Source organism: Bactrocera neohumeralis, unplaced genomic scaffold (genome assembly GCF_024586455.1).
Source record: "Bactrocera neohumeralis isolate Rockhampton unplaced genomic scaffold, APGP_CSIRO_Bneo_wtdbg2-racon-allhic-juicebox.fasta_v2 cluster11, whole genome shotgun sequence".
NCBI classification, from domain to species: Eukaryota; Metazoa; Arthropoda; class Insecta; order Diptera; family Tephritidae; genus Bactrocera; species Bactrocera neohumeralis.
In genome coordinates, this window is record NW_026089624.1 from 5,944,472 (window position 1) to 5,963,226 (window position 18,755).

Sequence of the window (18,755 nt, forward strand, 5' to 3'; positions counted from 1 at the left end):
TCCCTTATTCACTTTGAATTCGTACGTATATGTAGAAGTATGTATTAATATATGTATATATGTATGTTCATACGTATATACACTAGATACAATACAATATAACAATTCAATATAATATAAAGTGAAAAGGGAGAGCCAAAAACTGAAAGTGCACTTGTTCTGATGTTTGCTTTTTTTTTTTTGTTTGCACTGCTTTCAGTAAATCGCACTCGTTACCTGGTGCGTCGGCTGTTTGCCGGCGCTTACGTCCCTTTTGCAGAGAATGCAGCGGGAGCTCATTCCCTCGACGGCAGCGATTTGATGGAAGCAGCGACGATGGCAGCAGCGGCGTTGTGGTAGCAGCGATTTAATGGCAGCAGCAACTTGATGGCAGCAGCGATTTGATAGAGCAGCGACGTTGTGGCAGCAGCGATTTGATGTTGTAAGATGTAAAGCTGGACACTTAGCGGTATGCCTTACTGGTTTCTGTAGCGGCACCGGAAACGCTAAGTATATAATAGTGCTACTTTACTTTTACGGCACAAGAAACGGTAGGTTTGTAGCGGGAGTTTTTGGCGGCACTTCACAGTTTTAGCGTTTTTTTTTTAAATTAGCGTTAGACCGGCACCTTAATAATAATAATTATTATTTTTTTTCACGGAACTTTCAAGCGAAACTGTTTCAAACACTTTGGTGGAATTTTTTTGTAAATCACTGTACCTACCGGGTTTCCAGTTTCCTTACACTTGTGTATGTTTTGTTTGTCCTTTTTACTTCTTTTATTCTTTTTAGAAATTTGGTAGCGCAGGTAAGTAGAACTTTTTTCTTTGTTTTTAGCACATACTCTGTATCACGTATGTATTGTAGTTATGTATATAAATTTGTATGTATTTTTTATTTATTGTAGGTAATTTTATAATTTCTTCTGTTTAGTTTTCCACGATTTGCTGCTGCACATATGTATCACTTCATTCACTTTATATAGGGATCACTCCACTTTTAAAGTAACACCTTAGTATATGTATGTATGTATGTACGTTAGTATCACTTTTTTTTTGTATATGTATATGCCTTGCTATTTCGGCTTTTTTCTTTTTTATTTTAAGAATTTAAGGTTTTTTAGGGTTATATTTGTTTTATATATTTTTTCACTGTCGAGCCGAAAACCGAAAGCAGAAAGCCGGAACAGGTAATTGGTTCGAAAGAGTTATTAAATCACTATTAATTGTATTTTAGTTTTAAAACAATTTTTTTTTTTTTTAATTTTTAATAACGCACTTAGTCCCTGCTCGGCGCAATGAAAAGTTTCAAGCGTTTTTGAAACGCGATAAATAGTTAGGGATGCGCAATTTAAAATCACCCCAATTACCTGTCGCGAAAAATACTTATAAATTGTTCCGGTAACGAAAAAGCGTGCGTGTTGGTTCAACGGTTCGAATACAATGCCAGTTCTTTATTTCTTAATCTAATTGCTAAGCCTAAATCTTAAAACTAACGGCTTAAACTAGTGGTAACATAAATATGCATTAATAAGGGGTAAGTATAATCATCTTCAACTTTTCGTTCAATATTGCAACAGATTATTTCAACGAAGATGAGAATGACGAAGCAAATATAATTAAAGGAAGTTTTTTTTAGATTTTTTTTAATATAAGTTCATAGTATGTATTCATATTAAAATTATTTAAATAAACATAAAAATTCATTAAACGAATTATTAGAAAATAAAAATAAAAACTTATGGCTTACTTATATGTTGTAGTTCAAGTTTTAAATTATTTTTTTAGGTTTCTAATTTATCAATCGGTTTTACATCACAGCATTAAGTCGCTTCATTTCCATAAATTTATCTTTTTTAATTTATAGTTTTCTAATCCATCTGTTTGTTTCAGACTGTTCTCGTGCATGTTCGCTCTGTTGCTTCATAAGCGTGTTTAGAACTTTTTTAGCATTCTCCTCTATATTTTTTTGGATATTTATTTCCTCCTCAAGTATACCAATTTAGTTCATTTTCTGTTTCCTGTACAGTGGGTCAGGTGGTCAGTACCTCCATTTGCTTTCATTTGCTGGTGAGACGATAAAAATGATTTTTTATTTTGCATTTGGGGCTGGGAAGAAATGTCGTCAATTTTTCTCTTCTAACTTGTGCTAGGGATGTCATCTAAAATGTTTGTTGATGTTCCAAAACTTTGTTTACTTTTCAATCCTTCTACTGGTGTATTAATGAAAAGTAAAGCGCTGACATCCTCTTCGAGGGAATTTAAATTTACTTGGTTGAAGGGCCCAGCACCTCTTCCAGAAATTTGCTTTGTATTTTTAACCATTTACCTTTTAGTTGGAAATTTAAAATAAGTCCAAATCGATAAATGAACCAATATTAACCTGTAATATAAACGCGTGATGTTTTTTTTTATACCTTTTTCCATGCAGACGTGTCCTTAACTGGACGGCCCATAGCGTTTAACTCTTCTGAAGTGTCTTCCCAAAAAGCATTTATTTCCGCGGGTGCTCTTTAAGAAAATTCTTTAGCTGGGTGCAACTTCATTATATCCACTAGTACTTCAAATTAATTTTTTTTGATGCGTTTTTGTTTCTTGTCTCTAAATCACTCATTTAAAATATAATTTAATGCGCCCTTAGCTATTTTTTTACATAACTACTTACAACTGCTCCATTTTTGTCAATTTACGCAGTTCACTCATCAACAGATAGATTTCGATGAATACCTTCGATTTTTTGGTTTCAATGATTTTGAAATTAGCGCCATCTATTAGCCACGGAATGTATTTTGTCAAGTCGGCAAGTAAGCTAATTTCTATCGCAAATTTCATTTCCGATACGGTTTCAATGATTTCAACGCAATAATTTTCGATCGAATGGTCAAGTCTTTCGTGTGTTCATACATACTTTATATCTGTTAAAAATTGAAGGATGGAGTGTATGTAGAAGTTCACGCAAGTGAGGAAAGTTCTCTGATCGCCATTCACTTAAGACTTGCCATAAACTATTCTTTTGCATATGGCTCAAGCAGCTCACGACTTCCGGTCTTTGACCAAATATTCTCTGGCTAGCCTAAGAACATTTGAAGGCGAGCTAATATGAGAAGGCGAAACACCCCTCTTCACAGGGCACTGGGTTTGGGACGACCATGGCAAACGTAAAAAGGAGTAAGATATGAGGGTATACACCTGGAATGTCCGGGCTGCCCCCGTCACGATGTCAAAATCGTGCTTGGCGACTTTAACGCCAGGGTGGGCAAGCAGGGTATCTTTGGCGCAACAGCCGCACCATTATCTTGTTGCAGACAAGATTCGCACCCACCTCTGTGCAGCAAAGAACGCACGTCAGCAAACACAAAGAAGGTTCGACGTCGAGAAGCTGCAAACATAACAACAAAACGATTTTCTACTCGACTTGCACACCCGCTCTCCGAGAGCACTCGTCATCAACTCTGTATAAGAGAACTGTGGTACGATGCATTTCAAGCTCCTTACGTACAGCTGCAACCGAAACAATTGGCTTTCGGAAAATGCAACAGAACAGCTTGTACGACGAGGAGTACCATGTCGCTGCGGAGAGAAAACAGACCGCCTACTTCGCACCGTTTCGATCGACCACAACACGGGCGGGATGGAATAGATACCGACAGTTGAACAGGGAAGCTAGACACATTTGCAAACGAAGAAAGAGAGATAACGCAATGCGTGAAGATGAAGATCTTGAAAAGCTCGCCGACAGGGGTAATACTTGAAAATTCTACGAAAAAAATGTGGCGACGAACAGAAGGTTTGAAAACCGGGGCATACTCTTGTAGAACACCCAAAGGTGATTTAGTGACTGATGCCCACAGCATTCTAAAATTATGGAGGGAACACTTCTCCAGCCTGCTGAATGGCAGTGAAAATATAACGCCAGACGAAGACGAACCCGGTTCCTCAATCGATGACGATACAGCAGACATTCCATTGCCTAACCATGAAAAAGTTCGCATAAAAATTACTCACCCTGAAGAACAGCAAAGCGGCGGAAGGCGATGGATTGCCGGCCGAGCTATTCAAACACGGCGGCGAAGAAATGATAAGGAGCACGCATCATCTTTTTTGTAGAATATGGTCGAATGAAAGCATGCTCAACGATTGGAATTTAAGTGTGCTCTGCCCACTCCACAAAAGGAAGACCCCAAAATCTGCACCAACTACCTTGGGATAAGCCTCCTCAACATCGAGCGTATTGTGTGAAAGATTAAAGTCCACCGCCAACAAACTGATTGGACCTTATCAGTGTGGCTTTAGACCTGGCAAATCAACAACCGACCAGATATTCACCATACGGCAAATCTTGGAAAAGACCAGTGAAAGGAGAATCGACACACACCACCTCTTCGTCGATTTCAAAGCTGCTTTCGACAGCACGAAAAGAAGCTGCCTTTATGCCGCGATGTCTGAATTTGGTATCCCCGCAAAACTAATACGGCTGTGTAAACTGACTCTGAGCAACACCAAAAGCTCCGTCAGGATCGAAAAGGACCCCTCTGAGACGTTCGATACCAAACAAGGTTTCAGACAGGGGGACTCCCTATCGTGCGACTTCTTCAACCTGCTGCTGGAGAAAATAATTCACGCTGCAAAACTTAATTGAGCAGGTACAGTCTTTTATAAGAGTGTACAGCTGCTGGCGTATGCCGATGATATTGATATCATCGGCCTAAACTCCCGCGCCGTTAGTTCTGCTTTCTCCAGACTGGACAAGGAAGAAAAGAAAATGGGTCTGTCAGTGAACGAGGGCAAGACGAGATATCTCTTGTCATCAAACAAACAGTCGTCGCACTCGCGACTTGGCTCGGACGTCACTGTTGACAGTCATAACTTTGAAGTTGTAGATAATTTCGCCTATCCTGGAACCAGCGTAAACACCACCAACAACGTCAGCCTGGAAATCCAACGCAGGATTGCTCTTGCCAACAGGTGCTACTTCGGACTGAGTAGGCAATTGAAAAGTAAAGTCCTCTCTCGACGAACAAAAGCTAAACTCTATAAGTCGCTCATAATTCCCGTCCTGCTTTATGATGCAGAGGCTTGGGCGATGACAGCAACCGATGAGTCGACGTTACGAGTTTTCGAGAGAAAAATTCTGCGAAAGATTTATGGTCCTTTGCGCATTGGCCACGGCGAATATCGCATTCGATGGAACGATGAGCTCTTTGAGATGTATGACGACATTGACATAGTTCAGCGAATTAAATGACAGCGGCTAAGCTGGCTAGGTCATGTTGTCCGGATTTACGAAAACACTCCAGCTCTGAAAGTATTCGACGCAGAATCCGCCGGGGGAAGCAAAGGAAGAGGAAGACCTCCACTCCGTTGGAAGGACCAAGTGGAGAAGGACCTGGCTTCGCTTGGAATATCCAATTGGCGCCACGTAGTGAAAAGAAGAAATGACTGGGCCGCTGTTGTTAACTCGGCTATAATCGCGTAAGCGGTGCCTACGCCAATAAAGAAGAAGAAGATGTTTGTGTTATCGGTGCAAAAATGAGCTTCGAACAAAGAACCAATATTAAATCTAATTTTAAAATTGCTAAAACTTTAACCGAAGCGTTTCAATTGATGAAACAAGTTTATGGCGATGATTGCCTATCCCGTAGCAGAGTGCGCGGTTTCAACGTTTTCAACGCTTTCAAAGTGGTCTTGAGGACATAAGTGACAATCAACATGTGGGCCAAACAAAATCCGTGATCACCAAAAATTCCATCGAAACTGTGCGTGAATTCATCAAAAATCAGCCGAAATCATCATTAAAATTCATGGAAATGGAATTAAACATCTCCAAAACATCGATTTATCGCATTTTGACCGAATATTTGGGCTTACGAAAGGTGTGTGCACGGTTTGTTCCACACAAATTGACTGACGACCAAAACTTGGTCAGAATCCAACATTTGATCGACGCTTGTGACCGATTATTTCACCAAAAATCGCATTTCAACCATTAACCACTCCCTGTATTCACCTGATATGGCACCGTGCGACTTCTTACTTTTCGTCAAAATGCATTTGCCCATGAAAGTAAAGCGTTATGCAGACGTAGAGGCCATTCAAAAGGCTTGCACCGGCATACTGGCGGCCATACCGGCCGACGAGCTAAAACACTCGTTCGACATGCTTTTAGACTGTGCAAAAAGCTGTATTGAAGCAGAAGGAGACTGAAAAAAATAATTGATTTTGCCGAAAAAACCATTTGTTCTGTTTTTTTTTAAGTCCTATTTACTTCGGAACACATCTTGTATATCTCCATAACAATATATTTAGTAAAGAAAATTTAAAATAGTATTTATCATTTTAGTTCATGTTCAATTCTATACTAAATGGCTCTTCTTCACAATATCGGATGTATGTTTCTACAAAAGTCTGCTTTTTTGTAGAGGTACAACATACCACCATGTGAAGCAACCACAAGACATAAGCAGGGATAATAGGATGCCCAACTTATTCCAGTGTGAGAGCGCCTTAAAACAAGCGTTTTTTATAACATTTTCCATTGTGGCCACATCGAACAAAATAAGAATTTTTGGGCATTTAAATTAAAACGCCCAACGTTTATTACGATTGCAAATTATTATATATTGGACTTTTAATATATGGCGAAACCATTTAAATCCTTTTTTATGATTTTATGATATATTAAAACAACTGACTTTCGATCTTTCAATACTTAATAAGGTGAATTAAGCCTGTTAGTTGTCAATTAATGAATGTTTTTAATCATTTGTAATAGAAAATGATTTCTATTATTCATCAAATTACAAAACATTTCATGAAATATGTTTAAATTTCGCATTTTCTTTGATTTTCATTGCTTTAAATTTTTATTAACGATCTTGAACGGCGGCAACAAATTTCTCCGTTCACATATATTTTTCGTATAATTTCAATCTGGCCGTTCCAGTCATTCCAATTGCAAAACGTCAAAACCTACCCAATCCAGTCAACTGTCAAAGTTCGGTAGGTGAGCGGCTCTCACATTTCCAGTGACAGGAGAGTTGGGCATCCCATTATTCCCATCCCCACCATACTTTACTGTTTTTGTAACAAGGCTCTTTTGGATAGTTTTCCCAAAGCGATGCCAGCTATATTGTTTGACAGCTGACTGAAAACGATTAAATTTTGATTCGTCTGACCAGATTACAAGCTTTCAGTCATCTGCCATCCACTTTCGGTGTTCTGTGGCGAATTTCAACCGTGCCTTGACATTATTTACTAAAAATGCAGTTTATTTGCTTTTTACCGCTGCAATATAACCAATGACGCGGAGAGCTTATTTGTCATTCCATTTACTAACAAGCTTATTTATTTACATTAATGCGTATTTTGGTGTCAAGTGGTACTCACCTGAAATAGTTTGCCTTTTCTTAACTCTTGGTTTATTTTAAGCTGTTTAGATATTATTTGTGTGGAAGACCTGCTCTTTAGAAGACTATAATAATCCCATCAATGAGTGGTGACAGTTTCTTCATTTTTTTGAGTAGCTATGAAATTAATGTAATAGTTCTTACCAGGCGCACTTGAGCACAATATCAATTAAATATTTTATTTATGTCGTGAAAAATGCAAACTTACGGTAAACTTTAATATTTTTTGTTGAAATCGTAACAGGTGTATAATTGAGTACATGTGAACTGTTTTAATTTTTATTTACTTTTTTTAGAATTTTTACATTTTATGTTTTAGTATTATTTAGGACTGAACATGAGCCAAATGGATAAAAAAATTTTAAGATTTTCTTTGCTATATCTATTGTTATGTACATACGTAGGTTGCTATATATATTTCTGGCCTAATAATGTAAATAGGCATATTTATCAACGAAAATGTTTTTTTTCTTTTTTTATTTAATTTTTCTTTGTCGATTGCTGTTTTGTTTCGGGCTCATACGCATAGATCCATGATTCGTCACCTGTGACGATCTTATAAACATCTTTTGAAGCACCGCGATCGTATTTTTTCAGCATTTCTTTACACCAATCCACACGAGCCTTTTTTTGAGCGATTGTCAAATTGTGCGGGATCCAACGAGAACAAACCATTTTTACGGCCAGGTGTTCATGCAATATCGAATGTATACTGGTGGGAGAAATGCATAGGCATGCCGCTATCTGAAGGTATGTTACATGACGGTCTTGCATTATCAGTTCACGTACGGCATCCACAACGGCTGTTTTTGGACGACCTTCGCGGAATTCATCTTTGAGCGAGCGTCGGCCACGACTGAATTCGTTGTACCAGTTTTTCACAGTGCTATAGGATGGTGCTTCATAGCCATACCAAGATTTTAGCTCATCGATGCACTCGTGTCGTGATAATCCACGTCGAAAGTTGTGAAAAATGATCGCACGAAAATGTTCACGAGTTAATTCCATTTTTTGGCCGAGATGAATTTTTTAATTCCCTGTAAATAAAACAATTCACCATTAAAACACAAACCGTTCTGAGTGAGGTTATGTTAAAAAATGTCAAACTTTCCAATGGAAATGTCAGATTGCATCTGGCAACACTTAGTGTTGCCCTAGGCCAGAATGTATATAGCAGCCCTTGTATAACTACAAAAATTTAACCCATTTGTGCTCCCCACTGTATGTATAGTACATCAGTTAATACGTAATATTTTTTTTTTATTTACTTTATTTACAATCTATCTACATTAAGATATTCAGTAAATTAGATCTAGTAGGTAATGGCAGAGGTAGATTTGTCCTTGAGCAAATCTACATAAAGGATTACTTTATTTTTTTTACATACACATAAGTAAAATATAATTAACTTAGGTTATTAAATACATCCATCAAAAATTCATTTTTTTTTTTCCAGACTTGAATCTTAGAGAGCTTTAGAGAAATGGTAAATCTAAGATATGAGAACGTTTTAGCCGTATAGTTTCGTAAGTTGTATCTAACAGACAAACAGTAATTGGGTTTATATGGTTTGAGAGACGTGCAAGATATCTAGCACTGTATTTTAGGATCTCATTTTTTATAAAGGGAATACCTAGGTCGTTATGGATAGCTTCATTGGTAACAAACCATGGGGCGTTAATAAGTGACCGCAATGTTTTTGATTGATAACGTTGCAAAATCTCCACATTGGACTTACTGGCAGTACCCCAAAGCTATATGCCGTATGTCCATATGGGTTTGAGAATAGCATTGTAGAGCCGTATTTTATTTTCTATGCTAAGTTGAGACTTTCGACCGAGCAACCAGTACATGCGTTTAGTTTTGATTTTTAATTGTTGTTGTTTAGCCTGAATATGACTTTCTTTCGAATATTTTCGAAAATGTTACCAGTAAGCTAATAGGACAATATGACGTAAGACAGCTTTCAGGCTTATTTGGTTTTGGGACCATGACCACAGTAGCACATTTCCATTGCGTAAGGTAATGATTTATATTTAAAATAGCATTGTATATTAATGTGAGAAACTCGATAGCTTTTTCCGGAAGAATTTTATCAACTTTGCTATCAATATAGTCGTAGCCGGGTGTTTTACTATTATTTAATCTACGTACTTCCATAGCAAATTCGCTAATTGATATCTTGCTAATGGGGAGGTCCATTTGACATGGAGGTTCTAAAAAGTTTAGTATCTCTGTTTCATCACTACTAGTACCTAAGGAATTAGGTTGACAAGTTTGGTAGAGGTGTATAGCAAAGGCCTCTGTTTTGGCTTCATCACTCCTGCAAAATACCCCATTTGAGTCCCTAACTGTTGCGTTTCGTTTGGTTGGTCGTTTAAGGTACTTGGTAGCTTTCCAGAGTCTGTGCTCATCGTTTTTAGTGAATTCAAGGTTTTTAATAAACAAATTGAAGGATTCATTCTTCAGTTCGGATAGCTTTAATTTTAGTAGCTTGGTTGCTTTATTAAGTGCTCTCTTTTCAGCTGGGTATCTACTTTGCTGCCAGGCTTTTCTTAATCTTCTTTTTTCTTTAATAAGACCCAACACTTCAGCAGGAACCTGATCAGTAAAAGTCGGCTGGTTTCTTATCGGGCTAGATAGATATGCGGCCTCATGAACCAGGTTTGTAAATGATTCTACCGCTGAATCCAATTCACCACCATTTTCTAAGGGCACGTTAAGGTCAATATGTTTATCGATCCAATATTGGAAGGATTTGAGATCGGTTTTCGGGGTAAGGATCTTATATTTTTTGGAAGTCTGGTAAACATTTGCATTATATGAAACAATTAAAGGCGAGTGATCTGAACTTAGTTCATTACTGTCTTGAATATTTAACTTATGTCTGAGTAAACCAGAGTATATCACAAAATCGAGAAGATCCGGATTTTTTCTTGGGTCGCCAATATGTTGGAGTGCCTGTTGATAAAATGGAAAAATTTCTTTGGGTAATACTTTTTTCGAGTTCTTTGCTTTGCATTGAAGTCCCCACCTGCCAAAAATTTTGAACCAAACTGTCTAAAAATATCAACGTATTGGTCTGTTTTAAGGTTAAATCTTGAAGGAAAGTATACAGAGTATATTGGTGACTCATGGTTGTCACATTTAACTTTTACTCCTGCTGCTTGTAGATATTGTTTTCTAACTTCTTCCAGACATTCATATTTGATTCTGGATTTGATTAAAATGGCGGAACCCCCATGGGCTCTGTTGTGTGGATGGTTTGCACATATAAGATCATAACCGATGATTTTGAAGTACGATTTAGTTGTGAAATGGGTTTCAGGCACTAAGAAAATGTCTATATTGTTTGTATTTAGGAATATTTTTACTTCCTCGGTATGATTAGTCAGACCATTGGCGTTCCAAATAGCTATTCGGAGACCTACTTGCATAGTTTTTCCAAAAGAATGGACATCATTTTAAACAAACTTTGAGTAAGCTCAAGCTGTTTAGAAAGTAAGGTTTCAATTTTTTCAAGAACTTTGTTTTCTGAATTTAAATTACTTTGAACACATTGGGCATATGACATATTTGGGTTGGCATACACATTTTCTGTTTGTTTATCATTATTCAGTTGGGGGAAATTATGAGGGGCATGGGAAAATGATGGAAAATTGTTTCTTTTATCAGCCATATTAGATTTTTTGGCAAGGTTTTGGTACACCTTGCAACCCTTGTAATTTGCTGGGTGGCTTTGTAAACAATTAATGCATTTGGCAGGCGTATCTTTACTTTTAACGCATTCAGCTGTTGGATGGTCCAGACCACACTTCACACACCTGTACTATTTTGTACAATATGATTTGGTATGCCCAAACTCTTGACAGCGATGGCATTGTACAACATCATTTACCTTTTTTGGAGGGTCAACCTTAACAATAGCGTTTCCAAGATATTTTAAATTAATGATATTTTTAATGTCATTGCTTGGTTCTAAGTCGACAAAATGCATGCATGAAGGCATATTCGTAAATCTACTTCGTATATTGCTAACGTTCTTAACCTTAAAACCCAACGCTTCTATTTCTTTTTTTATGTCATCTACTGTAGTAGAGATATGTAAGTTTTTTAAAACAATTCTATACGCACGCTCTTGTTTAAGCTGGTACGTATGGTAGTTAATTTCTTTTTATACTCTCGCAACAATGTTGCTAAGGAGAGTATTATAGTTTTGTTCACATAACGGTTGTTTGTAAGTCCTAAAACTAAAAGAGTCAGATATAGGGTTATATATACCAAAGTGATCAGGGTGACGAGTAGAGTCGAAATCCGGATGTCTGTCTGTCCGTCCGTCCGTCCGTGCAAGCTGTAACTTGAGTAAAAATTGAGATATCATAATGAAACTTGGTACACGTATTCCTTGGCTCCATAAGAAGGTTAAGTTCGAAGATGGGCAAAATCGGCCTACTGCCACGCCTACAAAATGGCGGAAACCGAAAACCTATAAAGTGTCATAACTAAGCCATAAATAAAGATATTAAAGTGAAATTTGGCACAAAGGTTCGCATTAGGGAATGGCATATTTGGGCGTAATTTTTTTGGAAAAGTGGGCGTGGCCCCGCCCCCTACAAAGTGTTTTGTACATATCTCGGAAACTTCTTTAGCTATGTCAACCAAACTCTACAGAGTCGTTTTCTTTAGGCATCTCCATATACAGACAAAATGCATGCTCAAAGTTGTCATATTTGTTGAATTATTTAATAACAGCATTTAGGTTTGTTGTTTGTGTTAAAAGAGCTCTTGACTCATTATTAATTAATGTTGTTCTTTTCATCGAGTGACCTTGCTCGAAAGGTGAGCACTGGTCACCCATTTATGTATTCACGTGGTCGATTTAATTGATAAAGTTTTATGAATAGAGTTTTACTTTGAAATAAGAGTTATCGTTGAAGTAAAAACACAGTGAAATTGAAAACGGTTTTCTTTGCAAATTGTTTATTGTTTTATTGTAATTTTTTGTATTTTTTTTTTAAGAATTACTTTTATTTATTCTAAAAATTAAAAAGAAGTCTATTTAGCTAAATTCGGCCACGAGGAGGCCCAAATGGGTCGAGGCTGATCGACTTCGCCGGAGCTCGAAATATGGTTATCTTTAGTACTTGATTCCAGTATAAGAAAATTCATTAAGCTACCTGGCTGCCTCCGGATCGAAAAGCCACCAACGAGATCGATCATGTGGTGATAGACGGCAGGCACGTCTCTTTCTATGATCTCCGAGATCATAACATCGGTCCGACCACCAGTTCGTTGCAGCTAAGATACGCACCCGCCTCTGTGCAGCAAAAGACGCACGACAACAAGCACAAGGAAGGTTCGACGTCGAGAAGCTGCAATCATAACAAACAGTCGAACGACTTTCTACTCGACTTGCACACCTGCTCTCTGAGAGCACTCGTCAACAACTCCGTATAAGAGAACTGTGGTATAATGCATTTTAAACTCCTTACGTACAGCTGCAACCGAAACCATTGGTTTTCGGAAAGTGCAAAAGAACAGCTGGTACGACGAGAAGTGCCATGTCGCACCGGAGAGAAAACAGACTGCTTACCTCGCAACGTTACGATCGACCACAACACGTGCGGGATGGAATCGATACCGAGAATTGAAGAGGGAAGCGAGACGCATATGCAGACAGAAAACGAGAAAGGCCGTAATGCGAGAGTATGAAGAGCTTGAAAAGCTTGAAAAGCTGGCCGACTGGGGTAACGCGCGAAAATGCTACGAAAAAATGCGGCGGCTAACAGAAAGTTTCAAGACCGGAGAATACTCTTACTGATCTGCCAAAGGTGATCTAGTGACCGATGCCCAGAGTATACTAAGATTATCGAGGGAACATTTCTCCAGCCTGCTGAATGGCAGTGAAAGTACAACGCCAGGAGAAGGCGCACCCAATCGCGTAACGATGATCGATGATGATGGAGAAGACATTTCATTTCCCGAACATGAAAAAGTTCGAATAGCAATTACCCGTAAGAAGAACAACAAAGCAGCGGGGGCCGATGGATTGCCTGCCGAGCTACTCTAACACGGCGGCGATGAGCTGATAAGGAGCATGCATCATCTTCTTTGTAAAATATGGTCGGACGAAAGCATGCCCACCGATTGGAATTTAAGTGTGCTCTGCCCAATCCACAAAAAGGGAGATCCAATAATCTGCGCCAACTACCGTGGGGTAAGCCTCCTCAACATCGCGTATAAGGTTTTATCGAGCGTATTGTGTGAAAGATTAAAGCCCATCCTCAACAAAGTAATAGGACTTTATCAGTGTCGCTTTAGACCTGGCAAATCAACAACTGACCAGATATTCACCATGCGCCAAATCTTGGAAAAGACCCGTGAAAGGAGAATCGAAACGCACCACCATATTATCGGCCCCAACACCCGCGCCGTTAGTTCTGCTTTTCCAGACTGGAAAAGGAAGCAAAGCAATTGGGTCTGGCAGTGAGCGAGGGCAAGAAGAAATATCTCCTGTCATTAAACAAACAGTCGTCGCACTCGCGACTTGGCTCTCACATCACTGCGGACAGTCATAACTTTGAAGTTGTAAATAATTTCGTCTATTTAGTAACCAGTATAAACACCACCAACTATGTCAGCCTGGAAATCCTACGGAGGCTAACCCTTGCCAACAGGTGCTACTTCGGACTGAGTAGGCAGTTGCGAAGTAAAATTCTCTCTCGACGAACAAAATCCAAACTCTATAAGTCACCCATAATTCCCGTCCTGCTACATATATGGTGCAGAGGCTTGGACGATGACAACAACTGATGAGTCGACGTTGCGAGTTTTCGAGAGGAAAGCTCTGCGAAAGATTTACGGTCCTTTGCGCTTTGGCCACGGCGAATATCGAATTCGATGGAACGATGAGCTGTATGAAATATACGATGGCATTGATATAGTTCAGCGAATTTAAAGACAGTGGCTACGCTGGCGAGGTCATGTTGTCCGGATTTACGAAAACACTCCAGCTCTGAAAGGGTTCGACGCAGTACCCGCCGGGGGAAACAGAGGAAGAGGAAGACCTCCACTCCGTTGGAAGGACCTGTCTTCGCTTCAAATATCCAATTGGCGCCACCTTGCGAAAAGATGCGTTTGGGAGCGAAAAGATGTGCGAAAAGATGAACGACTAGAGCGCTGTTGTTAACTCGGCTATAATCGCGTAAGCGGTGTCTATGCCAATAAAGAAGAAGAAGAAACCAATGAAACTTCGGGACTATGTTTTTGAATAGTTTTTCAATTGATTATAGTAAATATGGCTCTATACAGACCAGTTGGAATCTGAAATTTTACCCTTTATAACAAGTATGCAACACACAGCTTGGGAAAGTACACCGGAATTAAGGAAAATTACTTTCAATATCTCAATGATTTAAGAGAAAAAATTATATTAAAGAAAAAGCTACGATGTCAGTAGCATCAAACTTGTTGCCCAGCTGATAAATATATTTTAAATTTAAATTTCTAAAGGTTTAAGAAAGAAAGAAAAATATCTTCAGTCCCTAACCAATGAATGAAATTTCGACTACTCTCTTTGGAAAAGCTGTAAAAGACTACAAGCACCAGAAACTCAGGTATGTCCCTTTAAAATAAGTGCTGATAATTGGGCCAGCAACGATGAAAAAAAAGCGGAATTATTTTCGGATTACTTAGCCAAAATAGAGTCCCAATATGAAAGACACATACATAGATTAAGCTACTGCTGCCAGTCAAGAAAGCGAAGAAATCTAAGTTGAACAGGCAGTGAGCTAAGTGAGGAAATCAAAATGTGAAGAACAAAAAATCCCCCGATTACCTGATTACTGCCGAGGTTCCACAACAGATTTCTCCAATAAATATAGTAAAATTTACGAACATTATTCGCATTTTTTATCTTGAATATGTGCCAACTTATTCGAAAACATCTGAAGTTATCATGATTCCAAAGCCAGAAGAACCAGGATATGTTGTATCTTCTTACAGGCTCATATCACTTCTATCGATAATATCGAAGCCTATTGAGAAAATTTTCATAAAACGTCTCAATAAAATCATGGACCGAAAAACCATCCGTTGTTTTCTCTGATCATGAAGGCGTTGGAAACGCTCAAAGCTCGACTCCCTAGTGCGAGCTTGTATATTTCTAATATTTTGTTCTTCAAGTCGCTGCATACACTTCATACTCGCCTCTCAAGCGCGTACTTGGAAGGTTCTGAAATTTTGTTCAGCAATTCGCTCGATTCTCGCGCGAGTACTTTAGAGGTCCTTAAATTGTGTTGAGCAAGCCTCTGCGAGTGCTCGATACTCGACTCTCCGGTACGCGATTTCGATGCGTATTTTCTTCGACTTGCAAGACGATTTTCAATATCCGATGAAGATTCTCCATCACGGCGTGTTTTTGATACCCTCGCCTGGGAACTATTTCTAGAAAGTTGAGATCTAGATCTTTTGGGCATTTTAAAATGAAAACAAGTTAAACTGTACTAAATTATTTGCATAAATGCTTACTTGAGTCGCAAAGCTGTTTGGATAGTTAAAAGATACAATATATTATTTATTCTTTTCCTATTATTTTATTTATTGGATCTGTTTTTTTTAAAGCCTAACAATGAGTTATAAAATCTTAAATCTATTTAAAAACTAGACAAGCTCACTTGTACGCAGGCATATCTCTTCTTTTAAGGCGTATTTGATCGCAGGAATGTACCAAAGCATTAGCCAAAGGATTTGGGTGATCTCGGAGTTTGAATATATATTTAATTCTGTTATCCACTAGTGTTGGGAACTATCGAGTGATTTCAACTATCGATTGTTAATGACTGAATGATTTTGACTATCGAATGAATTTTTTCGTTCATTCATTCATTCATTTATTTAATCAAATTCAATAACTAAGCAAAGGCGTGCTCTTCAAACAACAAAAAAGTACTGGAATTTTATTCATTTTTAATTAAACCAATACAAAGGTTTAATTTAATTCAATATTTTAATAAAACATAAAAATAGTAAAGCACAGAAAACATATTCAATATCATTTAAAATAAATATAAATATAAATATCAGAATCAAATAATACCAACAGTTAAAACGGTTAAGTGAATGTATACATAGCTACAATTTCGAATCGCAATACATAACCAAGTTGCCAACCTGCTTAATTCAAAGCCATTAGGTTTTATCAAACCGACTAGAAACTGTCATTTAATCTTGCCAAATACCGATGACCATATGAATCTACTTTAGTCATTTTATTAATTTGGCGATGCCTCCTACATTAACGCTTTATAAGTCTATATTTATTATCATTAATACTTTTCACTTAAATCTATTTTAAGCATCTATTAACTTCTACCACTCATTCATGCATCCAATTTAATTTCCATTATCACACATAATTCAACATAAATCATTCAACATAATTTTGAAATACACACAATTTAAGCATTATTCGTACATTTGCTGAATATAATACCATTTACTTGAAATGGAATAAATGAATTCGTACAAAAAATCTTTGCTAGATATCTACTTGCATAAAATCATTAATTCGAAAAATCATTCAATAGCGAAAAAATACTAATGAATGAAAAAATAGTAATGAACGAAAAATTAGTATCGAAAAAAATATTCGTTTTGAACGAAAAATTGGTATGAACGAAAAAATTCGAATGAACGAAAAAATAGTAATGAGTGATTTCTTGAAAACTATCGAATGAATGAAAATTGCTGAACTATCGAATAACTTGATTGTTTTTATTCGATAGTCCCCAACACTACTATCCATTACTTCTTTCTATACCATAGGAATACCAAGGTCTTTATGGATATTTTCATTACGCTTGGTGAACACGTGATGCATTTTCGATTGGAACCTTTGTATTATATCAATATTAGTTGTATAGGTTGTACCCCACAGTTGAATGCCATACATATGACCGCATTATATAAAAGCACCTTGTTGTCTATGCTAAGTTTAGAGTGTTTATTTAAAGCCCATTTAAATTAACAATGAGTTGTAAAATCTTAAATCTATTTAAAAACAAACTCAAGCAAGTGATTGAGCTGTTTTGGTGATACGTTGTACACAGGCATATCTTTTCTTTTAAGGCGATCGCAGGAATGAACTAAAGCAGGCCTGTCCAACATACGGCCCCCGGGCCACCATCCGGCCCGCATAGGCCCTTCATCCGGCCCGCCATCTCTTATAGTCTTTGGGCATCCCAGTTGTATAGGCCTGAAATACGTGATGGATAAAGTAGTGCAGACAGTTAATTTTATACGCGTAAGAGGGATTAACCACAGACAGTTCCAGGCTTTTCTGGCTGACGTCGGTTCAGATCACGAAGACATTGTATACTTCAGTCGCGTTCGCTGGCTCAGCAGAGCAGCTACACTAAAACGATTCTATTCCCTGCTGGACGACTTAAAGATTTTTCTTGGCAACAAAGACCAAGAAATTACTTTCCTTACTGATGAGGAGTGGTTGGCTGATCTGGCCTTCCTGGTTGATATAACTAAATATCTTTCTGATCTTAACTTAAAACTACAAGGGAAAGACCAACTATGCACACAGTTATACGAACACGTTCTAGCTTTCACAAAAAAGCTTTTGTTGTTGGAAAAGCAGCTGGAACAAAAGCAGTTGATTCATTGGGAGACCTTATCTACAAGAAAGCAAGATACCTTGGATTTTGACAAGAACGTGTTGATGTTACAAAGATTAAGGAACGAGTTTGACGACAGATTGGCAGACTTCAAATCACAAACTCCCTGCATGAAAGTGTTTCAAAACCCATTTGATGTTGAAATTGAAGGCGCTGCGCAGAGTTTACAGCTGGAGTTAATAGAATTGCAAAGCAGCTCTCATCTAAAAACAGCATATTGTCTTTCAAATTTAATTGAATTTTGCAAAAAGTATTTTACACCCAGTCAATACCCAAACCTTACTAAGCTGGCTATTCAACATATTTCTTTATTTGGTAGTACATATGTTTGCGAGCAGCTGTTTTCTCGCATGAAATTTAACAAATCAAAAACCAGATCATCTTTATTAGATAGCCATCTTAAAGGTATTTTGCGCATAGCCACTTCTAAAACTCCAGCTGACATAATGCACTGTGCAAACAGAAAAAATTTCAGACATCTCATTAATTAGATTTTAAGAATAAGAATATCTTTATATGCTAAGGCCATAGTTACATTAATAATAATATATTAAGATTTATGTGATGTTGCTTTTTATAAATAAATAAATATACCAAAACTGAAGGTCATTTTATTTTTTTTTTTGACCCGCTACGGTTATGAAAATGCTAAATCTGGCCCTTCACAAAATTATGTTGGACGGGCC

At 37.6% G+C, this 18,755-nt stretch overlaps 2 protein-coding genes across 8 annotated transcripts in view; both read right to left on the reverse strand.

Annotated features, from left to right (window-relative positions):
* Window positions 1–18,755, reverse strand: part of LOC126765715 (craniofacial development protein 2-like) — a 358,631-nt gene that overhangs the window by 136,162 nt on the left and 203,714 nt on the right. The window lies entirely within an intron of this gene.
* The window catches only part of LOC126765740 (uncharacterized), a 113,416-nt gene that overhangs the window by 5,488 nt on the left and 89,173 nt on the right, over window positions 1–18,755 (reverse strand). Inside the window, exon 5 of one of the 7 annotated variants that reach the window (XR_007668544.1) lies at window positions 7,677–8,421. The exons of the other annotated variants lie outside the window; for them this stretch is intronic. The gene's annotated coding sequence lies outside the window, so the exon portion shown is untranslated. Of the gene's footprint in view, window positions 1–7,676; window positions 8,422–18,755 lie in introns of those variants that run through there. 7 annotated transcript variants of the gene reach the window in all.